This window comes from Corvus kubaryi, unplaced genomic scaffold, assembly GCF_017639235.1.
Source record: "Corvus kubaryi isolate FWS band 111438036 unplaced genomic scaffold, C.kubaryi_AGA036_p1.0 137, whole genome shotgun sequence".
Lineage (NCBI taxonomy): Eukaryota > Metazoa > Chordata > Aves > Passeriformes > Corvidae > Corvus > Corvus kubaryi.
The window spans coordinates 18,912,291-18,921,618 of record NW_024580671.1 but is presented as its reverse complement, the minus strand read 5'-3'; the positions used below and the strand labels follow the sequence as shown (position 1 = coordinate 18,921,618).

The 9,328-nt window shown below is 39.4% G+C and overlaps 1 long non-coding RNA gene across 1 annotated transcript; it reads left to right on the top strand.

Moving 5' to 3' along the window:
* Positions 1–6: 6 nt before the first annotated feature.
* LOC121659691 lies at positions 7–7,776 on the top strand. The gene is made up of 2 exons (XR_006014415.1): positions 7–433; positions 5,970–7,776. It is a non-coding gene; the product is annotated as an uncharacterized LOC121659691 (long non-coding RNA).
* The last annotated feature ends 1,552 nt before the right edge of the window (positions 7,777–9,328 follow it).

The window sequence follows — 9,328 nt, the reverse complement described above, 5'->3', positions numbered from 1 at the left end:
AAGGGAAAAGGGGGGATCCTGGAACGGTTTTAGCAGCGACTGGAGGTGTGGGCAGCCAGAAGTAAAAATCACAAAATCAGTTATGTTGGAAGAGACCTCTGAGATCATTGAGTCCAACCTATGACGAACACCACCTTTTCAACTAGACCATGGCACTCAGTGCCACGTCCAGTTTCTTCTTAAACAGCTCCAGGGACGGTGACTCTCCCACCTCCCTGGGCAGCCCATTTCCATATGTAATCCCCCTCTCAGTGAATAAATTCCTCCTAACATCCAAAATATACCTCCCCTGCCACAGATTAGGGCTATGTCCTCTTGTCCTGTCTCTGTTTGCCTAGGAGAAGAGACCGACCCTCACCTGGCTACAGCCTCCTTTCAGACAGGAGGAGAATGTCCAGGTTTCAGCCCCCGCCGTGGCAGGTGCTCAGTGCAGGTCAGTGGATGCCGGTGATGGGGCCGAGGCACCGGGGGCAGGTGCTGGGGGAGGTTGTGGGAAGCTCAGTCTAGTACCAGCGACAGAGAAATGTGTGAAACTATTTGTACTGTAGAAGATGGGACATGGAATGGGGTCAGTGGGAGAAAAATAAATAGATTGGAAGTTTTTTACTGCCAGACTGAGAAATTGTGAAGAATGTCATCCAGAGGTGTGACACTGGAGTTACACAGGGGGATTTGGGATGATGACTTTCAAGGATTGCCTCTAGGCAGTGATAACTCTTTGGTAACATTTGAAAATACATTTTCTTAATGTCCAATACAGTGTACTTCACCTCAGTCATGATGAACAAGGAAAAGCTGATCATTGACAGGAAGATCACAGGTGTTGAGGTACACCTAAGTCAGTCATGGTTAGTGGTGTGAATGTAGCCAGCTTCAAGCCAAAAGATCTTGTTGTGCTATGGAGTTCATCCACATCTGTCTTTCTTGCATGAGTATTTCTATACAAATACTTCCAATGTGCAGCAGAGCAAAATATGCCAATATCTGTAGAATTTTTCTGGGCTGTCACTCTAGATGCTGTAAGAGGACTGTCGCATGAAAATGAAGGAAAGTGAAATTGGACAAAAAGTTGTTTAAGCCAAATGTGGATATTATAATGGCACAAAAAAAGTCAGTATATGATGAAAACATGTAAATGAAAATAATTAAATTAATGTGTAGATTGGACAACATGGCTGGTTCAGGACTGTCGAAAAGAGATTTAAAATGTCTGAAGCCATGGAGGATAAAGATAATGGACAGTAGGGTATTTATGTCAGAAACAAAGGACAACCAAAGCTAATGTTTGATAAGACCATTGCTAGATTTAGGGTGAAGTATAGAACAGAAAATGTGCATCTAAGGGATATTTGGGTTTTGAACATTTTACATATATTATTTGGACTCAATAATAAAAGGTAAGGGTCTGTAGCAGGGAACAGCATTGTGCAACGCTCAGTCATGCAACAGGACTTTATAACTTCCACCCAGGAGTCTTAAGAGTAACAACCTGAGGTCTGTGAAATGCTCCTGTTAATTTTTAACACACCTTGGGATTTGCCAGCTGGGGGATATTGCCATGGGTGTTGCTTTATTTAATATGTATCAGGGAGATAGTTCAAAAAGGTAGATCTCCGATAAATGTGAACAGTTTTCTCATAAGTCAACATATCTATCTGTTGGATGTGCCATGTTTGCACCAGATTTTTCTTGGAAGTTTGCTGAAACTAACATGATGAAGTGAATGATTCAGAGGACAGTGTAGTCATCCTAGAAATTGATGTGAATCTTCTTAATAGTACCCTCACAGGTACTTTACTGTGACCTTAGGACTTAATGGGAAATGAATAATCATGCAGAAATAAGTAGTTGTCTTGCTTTGTGACTCAGTATTTTGGACTGTTTGTGTGTCTTCTCAGGAAGAATATGTAAATTTCAGAGGAATTTTAAAGGAGGACTAAAAATAATCCTGGAGATGCAGAAAAAATTTCAGGATGTGAGGCTTAAGGATGTCAAGATTGAGAAGGGATTTCAGGTATAGCAGTGATACACGAGTTAGTTTGGAATTTATATGCATCTTCTATGAAGTCACATATATCTACTTGCTGTTTTAAATTGAATACAGCCAATTTCTAACCCGTAAATCTCGTATTTAAAATTCATGGGTTTTTGTGTGTCAGTGTCTCTACACATTGATCAAATGCTAATTTGCACTATAATCACATACAGAACAGCAAAATATCCTGTTGCTTACTAGCTAGCTCATGTCTTAGCAGAAGTCCAGTCACACTACATGAAGCTCACCATGGGCTAGCAAATCTGTCTGATGAGCAGCACATGGTTTACAGATGTAGTGAGAGAAAAACTACGAATTTAATTACGAAAAGAACCCAACCCCCCTCAAACAACAACTGTTGAGTTTTACTTCATCTGATCAGACATAGGTAGAGCTACCAATCAAGTACCTTGCTATTTTGCTGTACTGCTTCTGTCATTTTTTCTGTATTGACTCTGTAGAGCCAAACCCCTGGCCCCTGAGTAGCATTGGGAGAGAGAACACAGCACTCTTTACTGCAAGGTGTCCCTCCAGGGCTACCAATATGGCTTAAGAGAAGTGTAGTTTCTCTGCTGAAGCTGTCCTGAAGACTGGCAAGGAGGTGATAGGGCATAGTGGTTAGCACAGCACACCTCTGTCCTTCTGCACTGGCCCTGACGATTGAGATAAAAAATGCAGAAAAAAAAAGTTACATTTTCATTCTTCTTATTCAAGGCAGGCGATTGACATTTTATCTATTGCATCTGCTCAAAGGACGAACTCGTGAGGTGTATTGGGGCCTACTTGTTTAACCTGGAGGATGTAGTACATTCAGAGCCTACAGGTAGACTCTGGCCAAGCTCTGAGCCTGGCTCAGATGGTGTTCCTGGCAGTAGGAGAGGAGGAGTGCTCAGAAAGGCTTGGCAGGCTGCTCCTTTCCATGGTAAGCACCTTCTTGCATCCTGATACCTGTTGGAATAAATCCTCACATTCCTGTGAGTTGGTAGGAGATGTACTCCGGTTCCTGAGATTCCCAAATATGTATCAGATCTTAGGGCCTTGGGTGTTGTCTGCAAAATTGTGTTGGTATGTTTGGGGACTTAGTATTTGCAAACCTCTCCATTTGCTCTTTGTGCCTTAGAGATCCTTTGCAGTGAAAGCAAATAGGCTTGTTCTAGAAAAGTTGAATGATAAATCCTTACAATAGCGTTGGAAAGAAAGCTGTGACAGGAAGAAAAGTAATAATCAAATATAACTGTAGAGCAAGCCTGAGACTGAGCTTCCTTCTTCGATAGCACTTAGGATATTTTAGGCCCTAACGGATATTCAAGGCAATGACTCAGTAGCCCTTCGTCTGCTGTGGAGGTGCCTCTTAGAATCATGGAACAGCCCAACGTGGAAGGGACCTTGGAAGATCAACTGGTCCAACCTTTTGTGGGAAAGGGAGCGTGAGATTTGTCTAGTGCCCTTTCCAACTGGAATTTCCAATTGCCCCATCTTGGAGGTTGTTCAATTAATGCTTGTTCTCACATGTCTTTCCTATAGCAAGATTTTTGTTGATACCTTAGAATTTACTGTCGTTTGTTTTTTTGCTCATCAATTCATGGTCCTGCTTACTGTGGCATTTTAAAAATTGTTTAACTATTCTTTATGATTTACTATTGTGGTGGTCAGCAGCTGGCCTGAAGGCCTCACAATAATAATTAATCCCATTTTATAACTCCCTGTTTTATAACTGAAATAATGAAGACATAACTGAAATTACATAAGTACCCTGACCAGTGGGTTATGTAATCCGACCAGTGCGGATGGTTGGAGAGCAGGCCCAGGCCATTGGGGATGCAGGCAGCCATTGGCTGGTTGGCCGGGTGGCAACTGGCTCAGCCCGTAGGGATCGACCATGCGGAGCTTCAGATCTATAGAAGGGGAAGAAGACTCAATAAAAGTGGCTGTTGTGCATGAGCCCAGTGAGTCTTGTCACTTGTCTGTCTCCTGCGACAGTTTACAGCCATAATACTTTTATAAATTTTGGTAACTTTGCACTGTATTTTATGTTTTTCATGGCGACTGTGGATGTCATGACAAACTGGATAGTTAGAGGGGTCTTTATTAACACATTTACCTTAGAAGCTCTTTCTAAGTTCCTCACAGGATTGCATTCAGATCTTATCCATGGTTGCTTTGTGACTTCCTATTCTGTTTCTATTCTTGGGAATTTTCTCTGCTTCTTTGTCCACCTCATCCCCTGCATGAATAATCAGCTATATAGCTGGCTTTACATAATTCAAATTCAAAGTCTAGTATTTGCCTTTCTTTTGACATATACCCATGTTTTAGGAAGTAGATACCAATGTTGTTACTTAGACTTATCTTGAAATGCAGGCCAGTAGTTTAGTTTAGTGGTTACAAGAAGATTTAGTTCTCCCATAAACTGAGGTGTTTGAAGCAGAGAGGAGTTATTTATTTGTGACACAAAATTTTTATCCAAGGATTGGAACATGCAAAAGGAGGGTGAAAAAGAGCAAGTGTTGCACATTTTAGAGGAGGGCAACCAGAGGAAGGAGATACACCTGGGTCTTGTTGGCTGCTGCTCCAGTTCCAACAGAGACAAGGAGATGTGAGGGCAATGGTCAATAGTGCAGCAACATTTGCAAAGAGCTGAAGACAACAAGAAGATAAGGATGAAGTGCCGCATACTGAACCATCTACTTTTGATTCTAGTCAGTCTCAAACTAGCTTTCTAAATGAGCAATACTTATAAATTATGCACAGATTTTCAGAGGTGCTAAAAATTTCATGTTCTACTTATTCTGTAGGCTGTATTCTTCAGACATAGGGGATCTGTTTGTAGGTTTCTCCTAATGTGTTAGTTATCTTTGCTATCTTACTATGTTAGCTTTTTAAAAGCACAGTGTTAGCTATTAAAATGTTGTCTATAGCAGCCAACTTCCTTTCTTTACCTGTCCTTTGACTCCTTGAACGTATTTTTTGATGAAGTTATCAGACTTGCAAAAGTGCTTAATCCAAAATTTCGTGAAGAAAGAATCCTGATTTCCTGCTGAAATGTAAAAAGAAGTACTGTCAAGCAAAGAAGTTTGTGGCTTCTTATGAAACATCTTTCATTACAGAAAATCTTCTCTCAGTTCTGATGCAATGTGATGAACAACTGAATAATGAAACTGCATTCCAAAAGCGTTCTTGAAGTTAGCAGTGAATGACGGATTGCCCGAACTGAGCAATATTAGGGGTTTAAATAGCAATACCAGAGTTTGAAGGGAAAATAGGACAACTAGAGAAGTTTTCTGTAGCATTGTTTACAGTGTCTATGGAGAAGTTGCTAACTTAAACAATCTGTACTAAAGTGCTAAACAATTTATTAATAAATTATATCATAGACGTGTGCTGTGATAGTGCTTTGGAAAGAAGAGTATTGGCATGTCTCTTTTACAGCCTGTTTTTAAAAGAAATAAATTTGTTATAGACAGGTACAGTAGAGGCTTTCAAGGGGAACATTTATACATTACAAAGAGTTCAAAGGATAATCAGAGACTGGAAAATTCAAGCAATCCAATCTCTGATTAGTTTTATTAGCAAAAAAACATCTTAAATGTTTGTAGGTACTTTCTGGGATATCAGAAAGTTGTTAATAGGATGTTTTGGTGTATTAGAATACAAGATTCATGGATAGTAGTTAAAAAAGGACAAATTCAGGCTAAAAATAAACAAGATTAATTGTCAGAGCAATTAACTACTGGAATGATTTCACCAAGGCAACACTGATACTAGCAATTTTAGAGTAAAGACTGACCATTTTTCTAGACAATACATTCTCCGATTCAGCGAGGACTTAAGGAGTCTTGTGGCCTGTGTTGCAGGAGAAGGTAGCAAGGAATATCCTGAAGCAATCCTTCCTGACACTGTATGGCATGATTCTCTGAGCCCTTTTCCTTTTCAGCATGTAATGGAGAGAAACTGAAGTAAGAATGGAAGCAGCTCGATGGAAGAGATGAAGAAGAGAGAGGAGAGTTTGAGTGTAATGAACTGAATCCATAAAGAATGGAATACAAAAAGGACTGAAAAAATGTACCAGGGAAATTACTGAGGATAGAGTGGGTATTAATGAAATGGGGAATATCATGGTCAAATGAATCATCTGTGGAAAGGTTTAGTTGAGTATTTAAAACTGGATTATTGGGGAGTATTTTTGATACTTAACTGGTAAACACCTGAGTCTCAGCTCATGAGCCTCAGTTTCCATCAACAGGGAGAAATAAGCACTCCAAAGGTGAGATTCGTCTGACCTAGTTAAGACACCTGTCTTAGGACAAGATTATTGTCTGTATGAGTTCAGATGCAGCTGTCTAAATATTAGGCCCCGGTATTATGACAGCTGAATTCCCTTTTACTGTTAGGAGATCAAAAGGAAAGAAGGTGATGGACCAGTGAAGAGGCACAAGAGCTAAGGGGCAGCTGAAGTTAAAAAGCTAAGGGAAAGGAGAGGACTGCACTTATAGTTCATCACTGCTCTGTAGTCCCTAGGGAATCTGTACTCAGAGAGGTAAATCACAGATTTATGCATAAAGGACTTTGTACCAGGAGGGCTGTATTTCTGTACTGCCTTTATTGCAGCTCCTACTCAGACATCAGGAATGCTGTATCAGTAGCTATTGATAGTATGGAGATAGAGCAGGATTAGGATTAGCAAAGGAAGGGGACAGGCTGGGGATTAGTAAATAGGCCAGAATTAAAGTGTAAGGGTTCTGTACCCCATAAAGGCTTCAGAGGGCCCTTAAGATAACAGTGTGCCGTACCGCAAGTCCAGAACTTCTCCAGCCTGAACCAGTCTTGCTCTCTTTTGGTGTATGTATTTTTTTGCCTTTGCTCTGTACCAGGATAGATTGAGAAAGCAGCAATGGTGCCAGGAGAAAGCAAAACTGAGGAAAGCAAAGGAGCTGGAGCACTGCTTGCCCCAGCTATCAAATTGTTGTAGGAATAGAACAGTAGCTCACAGGAATTGAGCAACCATGTGATTTTAGAAGGCTCCATGAGAAAACACAAAAATTCCTTTCCTTCCCTCTCACTGAGCCTGGTTCTTGCTTATACTTTTAGTTATTTCTTTCTCAAAAAAAAAAAAAAAAAAAAAAGGAAGTGTAGTCTTCTAGCTAGATTTATTTACTTTCGTTCTAAAGGAGACATTGTTTGGCAATTTTATTTTTCAACAGGAAATGGTAAATGTGCTGATTTGTTTAATGAGGTTGAGATTCCCTGTAGGAGTCCAAATTCCTTTTTTGTTTTACTCTCTGTAGAACTGAATGTCTTATGTAGATAAAATCTCAATAAAGATAAACCATTCAAGCAGATGTGAGTAAAGAGCTGAGAATTTCTGGGCTACTGTAGACAAAGATGCCTCACGGAGTCAGTGGTACTTCATGCTGCTTAACAGTGGTGTGGGGCCTTAATTTTTGATCTTGTGCACATACTGGAAGAAACAGTAGGAAGAGAAGTTTGGATTTTGAAGTAAAACAAAGTAATTTTATTTTTGAATATTGGGCCTCTGAATGATACACAGCATAAGCACTTGAGCACACTTTCTTCTGACCTCAATAAAAGTCCTGAATACTAAATATTTGTGAAAATTAGGACAGTGTCCAAATGTTCATGTAAGAACATTTCTTCTGTTATCTACTTTTGAAACAGTTGCCATGTTGTGTATTGATAAAATCACATTGATCTATTAAAAGAGATTTCTCTTGTTTGTGGGATTTTCGGTGAGTTTTTTTTGGCTGGCTTGTTGTTGTTGTTGTTTTGTTTTTATTTATTTTTGTTGTTGTTCTGCAGTGTTCTGTTTAATCAAAGACTGGTTAAGACAGTTGAGGAATTTGTAGCAGTCAGAACTCACCTGTGGCCTTAGAGCCCAAGATTTGCTTCCTTGGAAGATCTGTCACTTCTTAACACTGCACTGGAACACAGTGAAACACCATCAGATGTGAAAGATCCTGGAGAATTTATCTTGCCATTCTACTTTAGAAAAAGTAGTCTTATATATGACTGTAGTAATTGCATTGTTCTCAGGTTTCTGTTGCTATAGAAATTTGAGACTGCCAGAGAGCCAAGATTTCACCCACATGGATTCTGAAGCTAATGATGACTGTGGATCAGGTCAGGTAAATTAAATGACCAGGAATCAAGGAAGGTTACAGATAAATGGGCAGTGTGTCTGTGTGAGGGAATGCTAAGTTTTATATGACTGTACACTTATCCCAAGATAGCTCTCAACTTGTTTGACTTAACCCCTCCTCCCCCTCCCCCCATTTTCTTATTCTGAGGCTTCAATTTTACACTTAATTTGGTTTATAATGGTACAGAGGTGTGTTGCAAAGAGCAAGATTAATATCAGAAGCATAACAAAGTTAGTGCAGGAATTATCCATTGTATTAATCAACAAATGCTTGTTTTGAACTCAGCTGTGACCAGCTTCATAGGCTTCATATTGACAAACCCTTATTCAATGGTTTAAAAGGAAGAATTCCCACCCCCTCCCCAAAGTATTTCCACTCTTGATTATCTCTGTGGGAATGAGGTTTTGTTTAGATTAACAGTTCTGTCTATTCCCAAGAAGTTTGTGAAAAGGGAAAATACTTTTTGTTGTTGCAGTAAATTGGGTTATAAGGATAGTTCTCCCTCAGCTGTCATGAAGACAATTGACAAATGTCTAATGCAAGCCCAGAGAAAATACATCACACCATAATATCCTCAACAACCCCCCAAAAAGTAATTTTTTGGTTAAGAAGAACAACTCAGAAAAAAAAATAACACAAAGATTGAAGGTCTGATTTTACTAGTTTCATTTCTCTAAGCTCAAGAAATGCACAGAGAGTAAAACATTATGCTTTCTCTGAAAAAATGCTGTCATTTTCCTCTTTGTGGCACTTTTGAAAGCATTTTGTCTGGACTAACTGGGAATGGAAAATCTTAGAACTGGAACTGTATTTTGGTAGTAATTAATAACTCACTAAATAATTTTAGTATCTAGATGAACTATTTTGAACCAAAGAATATGCTTTTGATCCTGAAAGAGAACAAAGTTTTATTCCACATGTGCTTTAACCAGTTTTCCAATTTTTAGAGAATTGCATTTGCTACAACACCTGTTGCTGTGTTATAATGATATTCCCAACTGATATGGATCCATATTAGTCTGAGAGAAAGCCTCATGTACATTCTTTCCAAATGATAAGCTCAGGCATTTGCAATCTGTGGAAAGTTAGTGCAAATACTGTGCTCTACTTCCTTCCTCACAGTAAGATTTTGAAG